The sequence below is a fragment of the Epinephelus lanceolatus genome, chromosome 19 (assembly GCF_041903045.1).
Source record: "Epinephelus lanceolatus isolate andai-2023 chromosome 19, ASM4190304v1, whole genome shotgun sequence".
In the NCBI taxonomy this organism is placed as follows: domain Eukaryota; kingdom Metazoa; phylum Chordata; class Actinopteri; order Perciformes; family Serranidae; genus Epinephelus; species Epinephelus lanceolatus.
In genome coordinates this window covers 38,647,828-38,665,928 of record NC_135752.1, presented here as the reverse complement: position 1 = coordinate 38,665,928, position 18,101 = coordinate 38,647,828, and the positions used below count along the sequence as shown (strand labels likewise).

At 41.4% G+C, this 18,101-nt stretch overlaps 1 protein-coding gene across 1 annotated transcript in view; it reads right to left on the bottom strand.

The window, feature by feature from the left end:
* The window catches only part of rph3aa (rabphilin 3A homolog (mouse), a), a 53,677-nt gene extending 40,306 nt beyond the window's left edge, over nucleotides 1–13,371 (bottom strand). Inside the window, exon 1 of the mRNA XM_033647768.2 lies at nucleotides 13,232–13,371. The gene's annotated coding sequence lies outside the window, so the exon portion shown is untranslated. The remainder of the gene's footprint in view (nucleotides 1–13,231) is intronic.
* Nucleotides 13,372–18,101: the final 4,730 nt, after the last annotated feature.

The window sequence follows — 18,101 nt, the reverse complement described above, 5'->3', positions numbered from 1 at the left end:
GCAGTGCTGTTACTCTTAAGCGTGCTTTTCTTTAGCTGTGTTAAGATCAAGGGATGAAAATATCAGTTGGACTGTCCACCACTTTGGCTTTAATATGTCAACAACCAATGGATGGACTGCTCTGAAACTTGGAATAAACATTCATGTCATTCTTAGGATGAATCATAACAACTTTGGTAAACCCCTGACTTTTCCTCTAGTGCCACCAAAAGACAAAAAAAAGCAGATATTTTTTTATCAAAGTTAACGACATTTCCAAAGTGGGTATTTTTAATGTGAGTTTGGGAAATTTCCAGCTGTGTTTGTTGCAACAAAAGCGGGTGTTTTTTTAATGAGACGCTAGGACATTTCCAGCCGTGTTTTCAGACACAAAAGCAGGTATTCTTTAGTGAGAGTTCAGAACATTTACAGTGGTGTTTGTAGCAACAGAAGCAGGCATTTAAACAAGCATACAGGACATTTCCAGCCATGTGTCATGGAACAAAAGTAGGTGTTTTTTAACAAGAGTTCTGCACATTTCTAGTCGTGTTTGTGGCGACAAAAGCAGGTGTTTTTCAAAGTGTGTTCAGAACATTTCCAGCTCTGTTTCTATCGACACATGCAGTTGTTGGTTTTTTAAGAAAACAGGACATTTCCAGCCATGTTTGTGTGCCAAAAGTGGGTGTTTTTAATAAGAGTTTGGGACATTCCCAACTGTGTGTGTGTGCCGACAAAACCACTTTATTTTTCAACAAGAGATTAGGACATTTTCCGACGTGTGTGTAGCAACAAATGCAGGTATTTTTTAACATGAGTTTGGGACATTTCCAGCCATGTTTTTCACAACATACAGTACAGGCCAAAAGTTTGGACACACCTTCTCATTCAATGCGTTTTCTTTATTTTCATGACTATTTACATTGTAGATTCTCACTGAAGGCATCAAAACTATGAATGAACACATGTGGAGTTATGTACTTAACAAAAAAAGGTGAAATAACTGAAAACATGTTTTATATTCTAGTTTCTTCAAAATAGCCACCCTTTGCTCTGATTACTGCTTTGCACACTCTTGGCATTCTCTCCATGAGCTTCAAGAGGTAGTCACCTGAAATGGTTTCCACTTCACAGGTGTGCCTTATCAGGGTTAATTAGTGGAATTTCTTGCTTTATCAATGGGGTTGGGACCATCAGTTGTGTTGTGCAGAAGTCAGGTTAATACACAGCCGACAGCCCTGTTGGACAACTGTTAAAATTCATATTATGGCAAGAACCAATCAGCTAACTAAAGAAAAACGAGTGGCCATCATTACTTTAAGAAATGAAGGTCAGTCAGTCCGGAAAATTGCAAAAACTTTAAATGTGTCCCCAAGTGGAGTCGCAAAAACCATCAAGCGCTACAACGAAACTGGCACACATGAGGACCGACCCAGGAAAGGAAGACCAAGAGTCACCTCTGCTTCTGAGGATAAGTTCATCCGAGTCACCAGCCTCAGAAATGGCAAGTTAACAGCAGCTCAGATCAGAGACCAGATGAATGCCACACAGAGTTCTAGCAGCAGACCCATCTCTAGAACAACTGTTAAGAGGAGACTGCGCCAATCAGGCCTTCATGGTCAAATAGCTGCTAGGAAACCACTGCTAAGGAGAGGCAACAAGCAGAAGAGATTTGTTTGGGCCAAGAAACACAAGGAATTGACATTAGACCAGTGGAAATCTGTGCTTTGGTCTGATGAGTCCAAATTTGAGATCTTTGGTTCCAACCGCCGTGTCTTTGTGAGACGCAGAAAAGGTGAACGGATGGATTCCACATGCCTGGTTCCCACTGTGAAGCATGGAGGAGGAGGTGTGATGGTGTGGGGGTGTTTTGCTGGTGACACTGTTGGGGATTTATTCAAAATTGAAGGCACACTGAACCAGCATGGCTACCACAGCATCCTGCAGCGACATGCCATCCCATCCGGTTTGCGTTTAGTTGGACGATCATTTATTTTTCAACTGGACAATGACCCCAAACACACCTCCAGGCTGTGTAAGGGCTATTTGACCAAGAAGGAGAGTGATGGAGTGCTGCGGCAGATGACCTGGCCTCCACAGTCACCGGACCTGAACCCAATCGAGATGGTTTGGGGTGAGCTGGACCGCAGAGTGAAGGCAAAGGGGCCAACAAATGCTAAACACCTCTGGGAACTCCTTCAAGACTGTTGGAAAACCATTTCAGGTGACTACCTCTTGAAGCTCATGGAGAGAATGCCAAGAGTGTGCAAAGCAGTAATCAGAGCAAAGGGTGGCTATTTTGAAGAAACTAGAATATAAAACATGTTTTCAGTTATTTCACCTTTTTTTGTTAAGTACATAACTCCACATGTGTTCATTCATAGTTTTGATGCCTTCAGTGAGAATCTACAATGTAAATAGTCATGAAAATAAAGAAAACGCATTGAATGAGAAGGTGTGTCCAAACTTTTGGCCTGTACTGTAGGTGTTTTTTAACAAAATTTTCTAGTTGTGTTTCTGAAGACAAAAGTGGGTATATTTTTAAAGTGAGTTCAGAACATTTCCAGCTTTTCTATCGACAAAAGCAGGTGTTTTTTTTTAACAAGAAAACAGGACATTTCCAGCCATGTTTGTAGCGACAAAAGTGGGTATTTTTTAACAAGAGTTTGGGACATTCCCAACTGTGTGTGTAGCGACAAATGCTGATATTTTTTACATGAGTTTGGGACATTTCCAGCCATGTTTGTAGCAACAAAAGCAGGTATTTTTTAAGGAGCTTTCAGGACATTTCCAGCCGTGTTTGTAGCAACAAATGGGGGTAATTTTCAAAGAGAGGGATATTTACAGCGTACAGTGTATTCAGCGACAAATTCTGGTTTATTTTAGCTGGAGTTCAGGTTATTTAAATTCCAGCTTTTAGTGACAAAAGTGGTCAGTTTTTAAAAAGAGTTTGGGAAATTTCCTGCTTTGTTCATAGCAGCACAAGAGGGACATTTCTAACAAGATGTTGGGAGATTTCCAGCTTTGTTTGTAGAGACAAAAGCGAGTATTTTTTAACAAGCGTTCGAGACATATCCACTCACGTTTGTGGCAACTCAAGAGGGTATTTTTTAAGAAGACGTTGGGAAATTTCCAGCCATGTTTGTAGCAACAAAAGTGAGTATTTCAAGAGTAGAGTTCAAGACAGTTCCAGCCGTGTGTGTAGTGTCACAAGAGGGTATTTTTTAATGAGAGATGGGGACATTTCCAGCTGTGTTTGTAGCAACAAAAGCAGATATCTTTTTAACCAGATTCCAAGATATTTACAGCCATATTAGCAACAAATCTGGGTATTTTTTTAGTGAGAGTTCAGGACATTTCCAGCCATGTTTGTACTGTAGCAACACAAGATTTCCAGCTGTGTTTGTAGCATCAAAAGTAGGTATTTTTTAACAAAATTTCGGGACATTTCCAGCCTTGTTTGTGACGACCAAACCGGGTATTTTAAGCCAACTCATGATGCTTTTCTAACCCTAACCAAGTGGCTTCTGTGCACAAATCTACTACTACTAACATACGATGCCAACACTTATTTCGGGCATTGGGTTGGTGCCTACATACAGTCTCACTGACTCGGCCCACCACTTTGGTCCAGACTGAACAACTACTGAACTGAACAACACTACTGGAGACATTCACGGCTCCCAGAGGATGACTCCTAATGATTTTGGAGATCCTCTGACTTTTCTCTTGCACCACCATGAGGTTGAGATTTGTGGAACAGAGTGAAATATCTCAACAGCTTTTTGAATGTATTGCCATAAGATTTTGGTCACACTTTAATGAGCCTCTTGCTTTTAGTGTAAATGTGTCCCATCCTTTAGTATGTGACCAAATTCCTGCAAAACTTATTTCCATTTCTCTCCATCTGATGATGCTAAATGAGATGATGGACGATGTTAACAGCGTCCCTGCTACACATCAACATGTGAGTATCGTCATTGTGAGCCTGCTGACTTTATGTACTGAGCTCAAAGCATGACTGTGCCGTACGGCCTCACAGAGCTGTTAGCGTGGCTCTTTGGATCCATGTGGATTTGAGGCTCCCTGGTGGCCTCTGGCTTAAAGCTGATGAACTGAAATCCAGCCGGGGACCTTTGTAGCATGTAATCCCCCCATCCATCACTCTCCTTCTCATTTCCTGTCATCTCTCTCCCAAAAGACAATTTTGAAGAAATCTGTTAGGATTTCACTGATCGTTTCTTTAAACCCTGAGTATATAATTATAAAAAAGACAAATGAATGTAATGGCGGTTATAATTAGCAGCTTGTGGCCATCTGCATGTGTGTGTGCATGTGTGCGTGCGTGTGTGTGTGTGTGTGTGTGGATGACAGGAGCGCTCTGCACGACAAGTTCAGTACGAGAGCAAACACCCATATGGTGAGTGGAAATCACAAATTCTGTGTGTGTCTTTGCGTGTGTTTATACACCAGAGGCAGCACTAAGCCACTAAACAGAACACAAACCTCGGGCGAATAGTCTGTCTGTCTGTCTGTCTGTCTGTCTACTGTATCTGTCTCTCCCTATGTGTGTGTGTGTGTGTGTGTGTGTGTGTGTGTGAGTGGGTTGGGTGAGTGTGTTCGTCTGAAGACAGAATAATGAGGAGAAACAAGGTCAGAGATGGACCAGCACCATGTCCTGTGAGAGGAGTCATCACGTATGACACGCTCATCTGTCAACATTCAGTGCTGAGTCTAAACAGAGTCTGAACATCATCACGTCCACGTCAGTGACATTCACTGCTCCGAGAAACAATATAAAGTGTGTCACGTCAGGTTCAGACTGCACAATATTTCTGCCTGTTAAAATGGTCGTGGTGTCAGATCAGCAATTGTTCTTGTCGTGACTTGGCCAAGAGACACGACAGACCACATGATGGTAACCAGCGTCAACCTGCGTCATGTTATCAAGGAGGAGTTGCTTACAAACCTGTGCACAAACAGTGGCGCCTGAAGCAAAGTGGTGTGGTTGTCTTTTGTTCGGAAGACGCTAACATGTTCTGATCCCAACTCGCTTTGTCAGTGGACCTAAACATCAAAATATGATGAACTGTGTATCCTCCTGCGTCGGTTTTGGACATTGACGAATGTCTCAGCTGACACTTGTTACATGCATACAGTCTCTTTCAAAATAAACTTACTACGTACATAGGGTTGGGATCCGGATCTGGTTCTTTTTTGGAACCGGGTCCAAAGTTCCGGTTCCGGAACCGGTTCCATCATATTTGGAGTAAGGGTTCCTAGATTGTAAAAAAAAAAAAAACCTGTCACGTGCGTTTCCATTAGAGTGCAGCACGGGCCGCATATTTCTGTCGGAACCCGACCGAGCCCGACATTATTTAATTACCAAAGCACTGAGTTTGTGTCACACAGTTGTCATGGTTACAGGCTATTTAACAGACCAGGCGTGCACTGTGGGTGCTCAGCGGAGAGGGAGACCTCCGTGTTTGAGACGGGAGCGGGCGGCCGGGAGGTCTGACGCTTCCAGCGAGGGGTGAAACAAACAGTCAATGTGTGTGTGTGTGTGTGTTGTGTTCAGGTGTTGTCACGTAAATAACAGTGCCCAAGCATGAATGCATAATAAGTATTTTTTATTACATTGCTGTGGTTAATTTGAGTCAATAGTGTTACTGTAGAAATCAGACAGTCACTTGTTGTTGTTATATATTCTCAGGGAGATGATATAAGCTCTAAATCTGAAATACACACCACACACAAATGTGTATTTTCATCTAATTGTACTGTGCAACAGTTAGAATAAAGTTTTTGTATTTGTATGATTGCATTTGTGTTTATTATATACTTGTTTAAGTAGAGCAAGTATAATGAATATAATGTAGGAATCGGACCGTTAAGAAGGAATCGGTAAGGAATCGGAATCCTTAAAATCCTAACGAGTCCCAACCCTATACATACATAAAACACTTTGTTCTTTTATTTCCTTAAGTTTAGGCAACAAAGGTCGGTGGTTAGGCTGAACAAAAAAACAAACACTGTGGTTAAGCTTAAAGTACGGTTCTTACCAACATAATGTCACATCATGTGCCTTACGTCATGTGATATTTGTTACGACTGTAGCATGCTACACTGGGGGGGGTGTCTGGGGGACTTTCTTCTTCTTATACTCTGATAGTTACTGGCAGTGTCATATATAGCCACTCTTCGGTGGGTATCATACCACAGCAAAGAGTGCCCTGGTGTGTTGGTGTCTGATGCCAAACGCCAGAGCGACACCGCATTCCTGAGCGCCCATTTATCAGGGCTTTTTCCCTGGAGGAAGATCAGCTCTGCACTCAGGGTTTCAGGTAAATAGGCTACGACACAGTATTTTTTAAGGTTGCTTAGCAACCTCAGACACAACCTGCCGCTGTGCTCTTAAAAGCTGGCTCAAAAAAGTCACAAAAGTAGCACCCAGCACTCGACCTAATATTTTCGACGCAGCATGAGTACGGCCCCTAGCTCCACTGCAGCCTGGTCTCTCTTTCAGGGCGTCAAAATATACCGCTTGGGCTAAAGGGTGAAGTGAGTCAACTCACATGACTTGCTGCCAACCCCTTCGGTGTCAAGATAAAAGTAAAAGTCTGCCCAGGTGTCAAAATATGACAAGTAGGGCTGCAGCGATTAGTCGACTACAGTGACGGTGAACTATAACCCTTTGGCGTGAGTACGAAACAAGACATTAGATGACATAATTTTGGGGTTTGGGAGAGACAGACCGACATTTTTCAACATTTTAACACATTTTTCGATGAAATGATTAGTCGACTAATCGAAGAAATAATCAACAGATTAGTTGAGAATGAAAATAATCGTTCGTTGCAGCCCTAATGACAAGTAGGGATAAAATAACTTTGCACCATGAGCCTCCAAAACAGATTCAGTATTCTGCAGATATTCCCTTATTGACATGACAGATTACAAGGTGTGTTTTGTGACTGCGCGGTGATGCGGTTGGCGGGTGTAGTTCGGTAGAAAGAAAATGGTTCCTGCATGAAACTGCTCACAAGAAGGCGAGTAACTGGGTCAGGATTTCTGGGGAAAAAATGTAATTTAATGTATTTTTTTGGCGCTTTGAACACCACAAGCCGAGCGCCATCTTGTTCTGCTATATTGGAGAGAAGCCAGACATCTCTACGGCCGATATCTCCAACACTAGGCAAGAACTGCTCCGATGCTGCCTTCACACTCATTTTAATATTCAATTTCGAAACAGTTTCTGGTATCTGACATCTTTGTATCAAGGCCCTTACAATATTATTTTGTTTTCTTAAATTGGTTCAAACAGTGCGTCTATGGCGGTCACATAAGACAAACGAGAATCACCAGTGGTGTGGTTGTGTGTCGGACATATTTGCCCTGAAGGCTCTGACAGAGTATCGGGGTCACTGAGAGGAGACGTTCACACATAGCAGCATATAAAGAAGCCATAGTGGTTTTCTGTTTACAGCTGTGTTCCTGTGACACGCTTGTGTATAAATACACATCTGCCCCCGCCCATCCTTCCTGGCTGTGAACAGTTCCAAGTGCTCTCGTGATGTACAGCTAATCAAACGCTCGGGCCCACGGTGGGTTTGAGCAGCACATCTGCTGCTCCTGCTGTGCTGCTGAGAGAATTCCTGAGCGCTAACAATAATGCCTCAGCTGCAGATCTGAGGAGGAGGAAAGTCAATTACTGGACATTTCAACCGTCCAAATTGTTAAACGCTCCAGTGAATGAGCTCATGTGGAACATGTCCTCACTGGAAGTAATGGGAAAATGGGAAATTCATGAATTTCAATTGATAGCTGTGATGGATTAGGTCCGAAGGACTTGACCCCGACCCTGACACCGTTTATGATGGAGGAGGCAATTTCACCCACTTAGGCTGGACACGTGCCCATGTGAAACCTATCGATAACATAAACCACTGACTTTTATTACCTTAAACATTAGGTATGTGCATTTTTTGCTTGTTTAGTCGGTGGTGAAGAAGTATTCAGATCCTTCACTTAGGTATTATCAGCAGGATTTATTAAAAGTAGTGATTATGTCAGTGTTTTCCTTTTCTATCTGAATATTCCTGCTGCATTAATGTGTCATTTTACTGCTGTAGATATTTAAGGTTGTTCTCATTTGAACTCCTCTATATACTGTTGGGTAGTTTAATCCACAGCAATGCATCATATTCTGTAAGATCATCATGTTTGTAGCGTGGCTGTCCTGTGAGTACTACGAAAATCAAAAAGTCAAGTTTTCATGATGTCATAAAAACAGCCTGTTTTCAGCTTGGTGACGATGCATTTTCCACCTGATCCAAGAAGGTTTTTAAAGAGTTTATTTAGCTTAAGAAGAAGGAGAATTTTCTCAGCACATAAAGAAACACTTCATCCTTCAGCTTATCACAAACATTCAACATCAGCACATCTGGATATAGGTGTTTTTTACTGGAGAGGAAGGAACTAAAGCTGTCAGACAAATGTAGTGCAGTATAAAGTACAATATTTACCTCTGAGATGTGGTGATGAGTACAACTATAAACCAGCATGAAATGAAAATACTCAAGTAAAGTATAAGTACCTTGAATATGTGCTTAAGTACTGCACTTGAGTAAATCTATTTAGTTACATTCCACCACTGGGGATAATGATGATCAGCCATTCAGCAGCTAACAAGCGGAGCTATCCGCTAACTGCTAACAGCCACCGCTGCATCCATTCAGCAGCTCCACCATCCACAGTCAGACACACACAGCTGATTATTTACTGCTGAATTACAGCTCACAACTCGCACTAATTGAAACATCCTGGTGCAGACCATTTACTGGAGTTACCAGCCTGTTGCTCATGCGGCTTTTGAAGAATATTTCAAGCACAGCCGTTCTCAGCTTTCAGTGTCACGTCTCGTCTCATTTGTCTCGTCAACAAAAATTAAGCATAAATTTTGTCTCAGTTTTTATTATCAAGATCTATTTGTAGCTCGTCATTGTCTCGTTTTTGTCGTGGAAAGAAAGTCGTTGATGAAAAGTTTTCATCATAGCGTTCGTCAACAGAACATTGGTTTGCTTTTGTCAGTCACCGTATATTACTTGGTGTCAGATTTAAACTGAATGAGGTGATGATTCAGGTATGGTTACGGCTGAGTGATTGAAACAATTGGTAAAAGGCAGGAAAAAAACGTAGATATGAGAAAAAAAGTCATCCATTGAGTGCAAATCTTCACAGGACATGAGCATCAGATTTGATCCATTCTCCACCCCACCTCCATACTTTTACTTTCATTGGTGAAACAAAACAACCACTAGGCCCAACACAGAAGGGCTAACTCGACAGGGCAAGACTCAGCTGTCTATCTACACCTCAAGGAGAAAGCACACTCTTTTGAAGACAGCAACGTGCACATTTTGGACAGGGAAGACAGATGGTTTGAAAGAGGTGTAAAAGAAGCCTATATGTGAAATTGGAAAAGCCATCTCTCAACAGAGGAGGAGGTCTGCGACACCACCTATCCCCCACCTATAATGCTGTCCTTTCATCCTTGTGCAGGAGATTTAACAGCTTAACCTCTAAAAACAATGGTCGTTCACAAATGGCCTCATGTGACTCTAACGACTCCAACGACCACCGGTAGAGCAGGAGTTTCAACTACCGTCGTTGACACACCTTTGGAGCACTAACGAACCAATGGCATCATTGGCCTTGTGAAGACCTCCAGAGGTTAAATACCTGGGTTTTTCCAGCCTAGTCAGACAAGCATCAACTGATGAAGCCTCTTGGATAAGAGGTGAAATGTCTTCTAAGACAAAACTAAGTCCAGTTGCGTTCGACTCATTTGCCTTGAGACTTTAACTTTCCATCTTGCTCTCACCAATGATTGTTTTGCACTGAATGTAAATCATCCCTTTAATAATTCCCAGGATGCCGGGGTGTCCTAGGAATAAATATGTTTTTGTATTTTGGGTGAACTGGCCCTCTAACAGACTGATTTACATTAAACTTTCATTATCTTAAACAGACGACGTCTAATTAGCCTCATACTGACAGCACTTATTTTGCCGCTGAGCTGTTTTGCTCCAGAAAGCAGCACTAAAGACAATTAAGTCTTGAATGCCAACATCTCAAAAAGCACAGACACGAGGAAAAAAAAAACCTCAGTAAGAAATATTTCCCCTGAGTTCAGCAGGCAGGGGGTGTTGAGTCGGCGTGAACCGTCTCTGCTCAAGCACATTAGCCACATCAGTCAGCACCTGAGCACTCAGCAGCCTGTATAATCCACCACCACCCACCTCACACACAATACAGTCAATACAGCTGATTGGGGGTCAAAAGGAGCATTCAGCAGGGATTACAGGGAGCATGGGAAAGAAGAGGGGGCTCAATAAAACCGACTGTGGCTGAGGATGATAGACCAAATAAAAAGTGAGTGTTACAGCATTGCAAATCGATTTCACGCACACACACTGAGCTTCATTTGCTTCGTCTTCTCTTTCCCTCTCAGCTTTGACTTCACTGCTGCCACTACATGTTAGCCAGCAGGCTGCACGCTCCTCCACTCCTTTCACTGGCTCCCTGTAAAGTACAGAATAGACTTCAAGATACTGCTTATCTCATGCACAGCTCGACATGGTCTTCTTGCATGCTTACACCACCTCTAGGCCACTCAGATCATCCAACCAAGGTCTTTTATTCATACCCAGCTCCCTCTGCATATCCAAAGGTGATGGTGCTTTAGTTCCTCTGGATGTGTCTCCACCTCCTCTGTGACATCAGCTGAGTCTAAACTGCTTCCAGAACTTCCCAAATCTCGTCCTCTGTATTCGTATGAGTCCTTTCTGTGTAGCTATTTTATTTTTCTGCATCTGTACCCTGTGAAGCACTTTGTAACTTGTTTAAAAGGTGCTGTAGCCTATAAACAAAATCTCACTGTGCTGACAGTGTCTCCGGAGCTGACCAGAGTCTATAACGTAAAGATTTCTCCTCTGTGCCAACACATTCTCACTGCGACCTCATCACGGACTTTCCATGTCCACATATGACGTCCAAGGTACCCTGGGTGTGTTGGTTGTTGATGTTCTGGGACACTGTGTCAACTTCAGCCTGTTACATGCATTGTCTTCTTTCAAAATACACTTCTGTTTCCACAGGAGAATTACCAGTTACATACAATCTCCTTCAAAATAAAAGCCCTACGACAGTCGTTATTTGTTGGACCCATCCACCACCCTTCTACCCACCCTACTCGGACTTTTGTCGCCCTAACTTTCGTCCTTGTCCCATCGCGTTTCCCCCCGACGCCACCGAGCACTGTTAAGTATGACGGCAACCGGCTGCGTATCATGCCGGCGTTAAAGGACGGCTTTTTCGTCAGTACCTGATGCCGGAAGTCACTGCCCAAGTGTCGGATTTTGACAACTTTGGTGTGAGACTCACACTTTTATTTTCCACTATTCAACAGTCATTTTATAAAGAAACAGTTCTTCTCTCCAGGTTGGGAGACAGTTACTACCTCAAGCGAGGGAGTTCAAGTATTTTGGGGTCTTGTTCATGAGTTAGGCTAGAATGAAACGTGAGACGGATCAGTGGTTTGGGGTGGCATCAGCACTGCGACAGACCCTTGTGGTGAAGAGGGAGCTGAGCCAGAAGGTGAAGCTTTTGTTTTAATAGTCCATCTACGTTCTAACCCTCACCTATGGTCATGAGCTCTGGGTAGTGACTGAAAGAATGAGATCACAGATACAAGCGGCCAAAATGTGACGTGTCTGGGCTCAGCCTTAGAGATAGGGGGAGGAGTCAGACATCTGGAGGGAGCTCGGAGTAGAGCCGCTGCTCCTTCATGTTGAAAGGGGTCAGTTGAGGTGGTTCAACATCTGATCAGGATCCTCCTGGGCGCCTCCTGTTAGAGGTGTTCTGGGAAACAACTAGTCTGGCTCTGACCAAAGGTAACAAAATCCGACTACTAGCACCTCTAAAGTTCCCTTATTAACATCTTGGCTTAATTCACACAAAAAACAAAGTGTAAAAATGACAAGTTGTGGTTTTAGAGGGCATTATGTGCAGGACTATATGTTTAATTTGCTGTTTTTGAAGATAAAAAATGACACCACTTGCACGTCTGTACGCTAAATATGTAGCTACATCTTAGCTTAGCATGAATCCGCTTTTACGTCCGGAACCTCCCGACGCGCCCCCGTTGAGGACATGGCTCAGATTAATCTGTTCCCGTTTGATTCAGCAGTGGGAACCTCTTGTGGCTGCATGCCTTTGCTGACGTCGACCCCAGCAGGATCCGAACCCTGGACCTTCTGCATGGAAGCCGAGTGCTCTTAGCTCATAGAGACTGTAAAAAGTGGGAAACAGCCTGGCTCTGTCCAAAGTATCATAATTCGACCACCAAATGTATTACTTCTTTATCAAAATGTTTGCTTACATGATGTGTGTGTGTTAAAAACAGATATTATGCCACTGAAGATAACCAAAAGATTAATTCTCAAACATATACTTAACATACACATAATCTATAACTGTAGTAATGCACATTCAGAATATGACAACTATTTAGATGTGCTTTATGTATTTTGTTGTCGTTGTAAATGTCATTGTTGCTTGATGTCTATGAAAATCAGATAAATATAAATAAAAGAAAACACAAATATGTGCCAGTGTAATATTATCAGACTTTTTAAAATATTACAAATAGCCGACTGATATCTGTATCACCATCAAAAATTCATTATAATCATAAGGTATAAATCTTTCTTAGGTAGGCTACAGGAATTCTGCATCATAGCATGTCACTCACATGACGTCAGCTATCTGTGAATATGGAATTTTGAGAAAATAAAATGCATATATCATAAATATTTAAACATAAAAATATACAAAAAATATCTTTTTGCAGTCAAAATCATGTTAAAATTATTTTTACATTTAAATAATTAAATGGTTTTTATTATATGACGGTATACAGAAGGACTTTGGGGGAAATATCAGAAATTCTCCCTTAAATTAAGCTGATTTTTAATGTTTAATTTATTGACAGTCATTGGAGAAGTATTGCTGATGTAATGACATTTTACTGTGACTGATCCACTGACTAATTCAAATGTGCAGGCTGTTTATGCTGCTGAGAACCAAACAAAATTTTAAAAAGTTCAAACTAAAAGGATATTTTCCATCATAAAAACAGTATCAATGAACCTTTTGAAGAAGATTTAATTATTTAATAACTGTCTGGTCTTACCTGACGCTCTCACACAGATGTGCTGTTGTTTTTTATCTCTCTGTCAGGTCTCAGCTGCTTCAGGTTAGTGTGACTGAAAATCTACCGCCAGCAGCTCCGTCTCAACATCCAGCATCCTCTCCGGTACTCTCCTCCTCACTGGCAGCCTCCTCATCACACACTGGAGCCTGAGCCTCGCTCCGCCTCCCTCCCCCTCTCTGCCTCTCTCCTCCTTTCTCTCTCTCTCTTTTGCTGTTTAACTAAATCTGTCGACTCTCATCTCATCAGCACAAGACAAAATGGTGATGCCACTACTGTCGTTAAAGTGAACTATGAGAGGGGGAAACAGGTTACAGCTTAAATATCACGCACTCCGTCTGCTGCACTCTGCAACTACAATTAGGCTACTACTACAACAAAGTACATTTGTTCAAATGCTGTATTTGCGTATATACTTTTTTATCCTATTTTATTCCACAACTCTGCTAAATTTCATAGCACAATAATTCTGTACTAATTCTGACAGCGGTTATTAGTTAGTTTTTTAAATGAAGATATTACAATAAAAACATCTGATGAGCTTGTGAAGCACAATGAATTAAAAAAGATTAAACTTGTAGTTCCCAAGCATTTTGGCAAGTGACATGCTAGTCTGTGTTTACGTTAGGTTAAGGTAACATTAGTTGAGTCCCTTGTAATGTGTTTCAAATGTCTGTGGACAACATATCCTCATACAACAGTTCGTACAATACCTAACAAATAAGCGCCCCATGAATTAGCACCTTTACTGGTTAGGTTAGGTTTAGGTAAAGAATCATGGTTGGGCTTCACAATGTTATGTACCTAATGTAAAGCTACGTAGGTTGGGTTTGGTAACGTAAAAATAGGTGTGTTGGGTTTGGTAAAGTAAAGTTACATCAGTTAGGTGTAGGAAAGTAAAGTTACGTACGTTAGATTTGGAAAAGTAAAGTTACGTGGGTTAAGTCTCAGAAAGTAAAGTTCGTAGGTTAGGTTTAGGTAAGTAAAGTTATGTACGTTACATTTGGAAAAGTAAAATTACGTTGGTTAAGTCTCAGAAAGTAAAGTTTGAAGGTTAGGTTGAGGAAAGTAAAGTTACATAGATTAGGTTTAGGTAAGTAAAGTTATGTACGTTACATTTGGAAAAGTAAAATTACGTGGGTTAAGTCTCAGAAAGTAAAGTTCGTAGGTTAGGTTTAGGTAAGTAAAGTTATGTACGTTACATTTGGAAAAGTAAAATTACGTTGGTTAAGTCTCAGAAAGTAAAGTTCGAAGGTTAGGTTGAGGAAAGTAAAGTTACATAGATTAGGTTTAGGTAAGTAAAGTTATGTACGTTACATTTGGAAAAGTAAAATTACGTGGGTTAAGTCTCAGAAAGTAAAGTTCGTAGGTTAGGTTTAGGTAAGTAAAGTTATGTACGTTACATTTGGAAAAGTAAAATTACGTGGGTTAAGTCTCAGAAAGTAAAGTTCGTAGGTTAGGTTGAGGAAAGTAAAATTACATAGATTAGGTTTAGGTAAGTAAAGTTATGTACGTTACATTTGGAAAAGTAAAATTACGTGGGTTAAGTCTCAGAAAGTAAAGTTACGTAGGTTAGGTTGAGGAAAGTAAAGATAAGTGGGTTAGGGTTGATGAAGTAAAGATTCGTAAGTTAGGTTCAGGGAAGTTACGTAACTAAGGTAAATTAAGTGTAAGAAAGTAAAGATATGTAGGTTAGGTTCTAGCAAAAGAATTATGGTTGGGCTTCATCACATTACAAACCTAATGTTAATTTACGTAGGTTAGGTTTAGGAACGCAAAAGTAAGTAAGTTAGGTTTGATAAAATACATAGGTTTGGTTTGGGAAAGTAAAGTTATGTAAATTAGGTTTAGGAAAAAAAAATCATGATTGGACCTTGTCACATGATGTACTTAACATTAAGCTATGGACTTAATTTAAGGTGGCAACGTACCTGACAATAATGCAAAGGTCACTTGGTTTCATACAGGACATGAACACTGGTCTCCTGGGGGGAAGTCCTGTGTCTGACTGACACATCCACTTCCCAAACCTTTCACTCTTCAAGGCCAATTCAGTTTCCGCATCCATGTGTCTGCGACTTAAATGTCGTCATCCAACCATGTCTGCGATGGTCTGTAATGGATCCTGCTAATCCAGCCCATATTTTGTGACCGTGCAGACTTTAGGCACACCGACTGCACATCTTCCAGTCTCTTGTTCCACACTCCAGTCCAGTTCAAAACAGTTTTGAAGTGGACTGTGGAGTGGAGTTTTATCCGGTGAAACTCCACCGGATGATGTAATTTAAGTCATCTGGCAGAATTTTGCCAGGGGGAGACGTAGGGTATCTAGGCACTAGTTAAATAGAGGAAAGTTCACCACAGTTCATCTACACAAAAGCTCTGTTTCCACCAAACCCTTTCAGTCCAGTCCCTCTGGAACCAGCAGTAAGCCTTCAGACATGGTACCTAGACCCTCGGTGTGTTCAGACAGTCCTCTTAAATGTGGGCGGGGTTGTTGTCACTCACTGCTCCGTCCAGCACTCGCTGTATTTCCTCATCAGTGGTGACACAGATGGAAGTCTGCACCTGGTTTATCGTCCACAGAACGAGGCTGCACGCCCACATTTTCACAACAAAATAGAACAGGCTGCAGTGAGAGTCTCTCTCCATGGGATATTTAAAAATAGCAGCTTTGTGCATTTAGTCCTTCTCAGGCAAGCTCAGGGGTTTAGTGTTGCTGTAGCCCACAGGAAGTGAATAGCGAAAAAGCGAATATATGACCTTCACATAATCTGCTCCAAATTAATCTATATTTTTAAAGTCATTACTAAAAGTATGTGTCATATAAAAACTAAAGTGACGGTCAAAGTTGTCACAGTGAAACGAAACGGTTCTGTTGGTACCAATAGACTGGAAGGCTAAATGAATATAAAGTAGATCATAATGGCTCCACCTGGAGCAGCTACAACAGCACCATGCTGCTCTTACATTGATGCATCAGTATAAACACTCTGATGAAGTCAGACATCATTAATGGAGGCTGAGTGCTTTAACTTCAGCACTTGAAGTAGCTACAGTTTGCTGATAATGTATTTAAGTAGGACTTGAATGCAGGACTTTTATGAAGCATTTCTACATTCATGTGCTTTTACTTAAGGGTCTGAATTCTTCTACAACACTTTAATCTTCTACAATCACCAATTAAATCATCACATCTCCTCTCCGTGTCTGATGAATCCTCTGCTGCCTCCCTGACTGTACACATGCGCCACAAAAGAGCTTGTATTCATGCACCATATGGGAATACTTTCTAATAGATCTATTTTTGGTCCTTTATTTCCCCTGAAGCTAAACAGCTGCACTTATTATGTACAATACAATACAAATCCAATAGGCCTGCGTGCACCGTGCAATTAGAGCCCATAATGATTATGTAATTCTATTATTCAGAAAACGTAGCCAAGAGTTAACCTTAAGCCATTTACTGGAGCGGTCAGTGGAGCAACAAAGCTGTTACTGTCACTCATGTCACTCATGTTCTGCTCACACGAGACGTCGTCATGTCAGGGTACTAAAATGAGCGTCTGTGGAGACACTTTGATTTATTGATCTGTGGTTGTTGTGTCTCAGAGAATTATTTTCTGTCCTCCAAAGGTTCAGTTAGATTTAAATCACTGTCAGTCACCCTCAGTGTGCAGCAGTGTCCGGCCTGCTGTTGCCCTCTTGTGGCCCCTTCTTTGTAATGTCTAATGATGTGCCAGTGGCCTCTCCGCCACTCTGTGCCTCTCTGTCATCACGCCACATTGAACGCTTAATTGGCCAAACATCTCGCCTGCTAGGAGATCTGCACAAAACTGAATGTTAACTCAACCCTGAAAATGTGCCAAAACAAGCTGTTGTTGAGCAGAGTGTCAGCTCATGAAGCAGAACATGACTTGGAGGGTTGTTAATTAAACAAATGACAAATTAAAAATTACACATCAGGCTTCAGCGTGGCCTTCGCTGTGTCTGAACGTCAGGTTGAGTTGATGACACAGGTGTGACAGCAGGTAGAGTTTCACTGTATCTTCAGGCCCAACAAACAGGAAGTGATGCATGACTGTCTAACAAAATAAAATAACTTAAAATAAAAATTATTACCTCCCTATTGTGTTTGTTTTATATCATTGTTTTTTACTTTTTACTCTAACACATGGACCCTGTGTCCTGCTGCCTAAATGTGTTCTGTCTTTGTCCTAATGTGACGTGTTTTATGAGACAAAATAAATAAAACAGCATATTTTTATTTACAGAGAGTGACTTTTAGCTCTATATTGCAAAAAAATAAAGGCTTACCATATAAAAACCCAAGTTAAAAAGATGCAGGTAATGCACTTGCTGTATGCATATCACACGAGTAAAATGTGCCAATATCTGTATTCACAATGAAGGAAATCCTCATTTTGGTAGCTGTGTTTAATCTGTTACTCTTGTAATAAGAAATAATAATCTGAAGCTCAGTTCTGGGGCTGTTCTATAAATACTTTTCGCTTAGGTAATAAATATTGCAACTTCTGATCAATTCCTATAAAATTCATGCTTAAGCCCTTTTTAAACAGGAATTGTGCAAATTTGCAGGAAAGCCCAATCAGTGTTTTTTCAGCATTGGCAGTATAAAAACAAAATCAGGGAGTGCAGCAAAATGCCGCCTACCTACTTTTGTTTATACAGAATGTGCCTTTTTCGGGGCAATGGGGGGCGTGAGCAAGTAACAAAACGTGTAGCTCAGTGTGTGACGTAAACAGTGACGTGGGAGGGAAGCTGCGGCTGGTCAGTCCTTCGGCGATTCTCTCATAAGTCGGCCCGTCCTTCACCGTCCCCGTCATCTGAC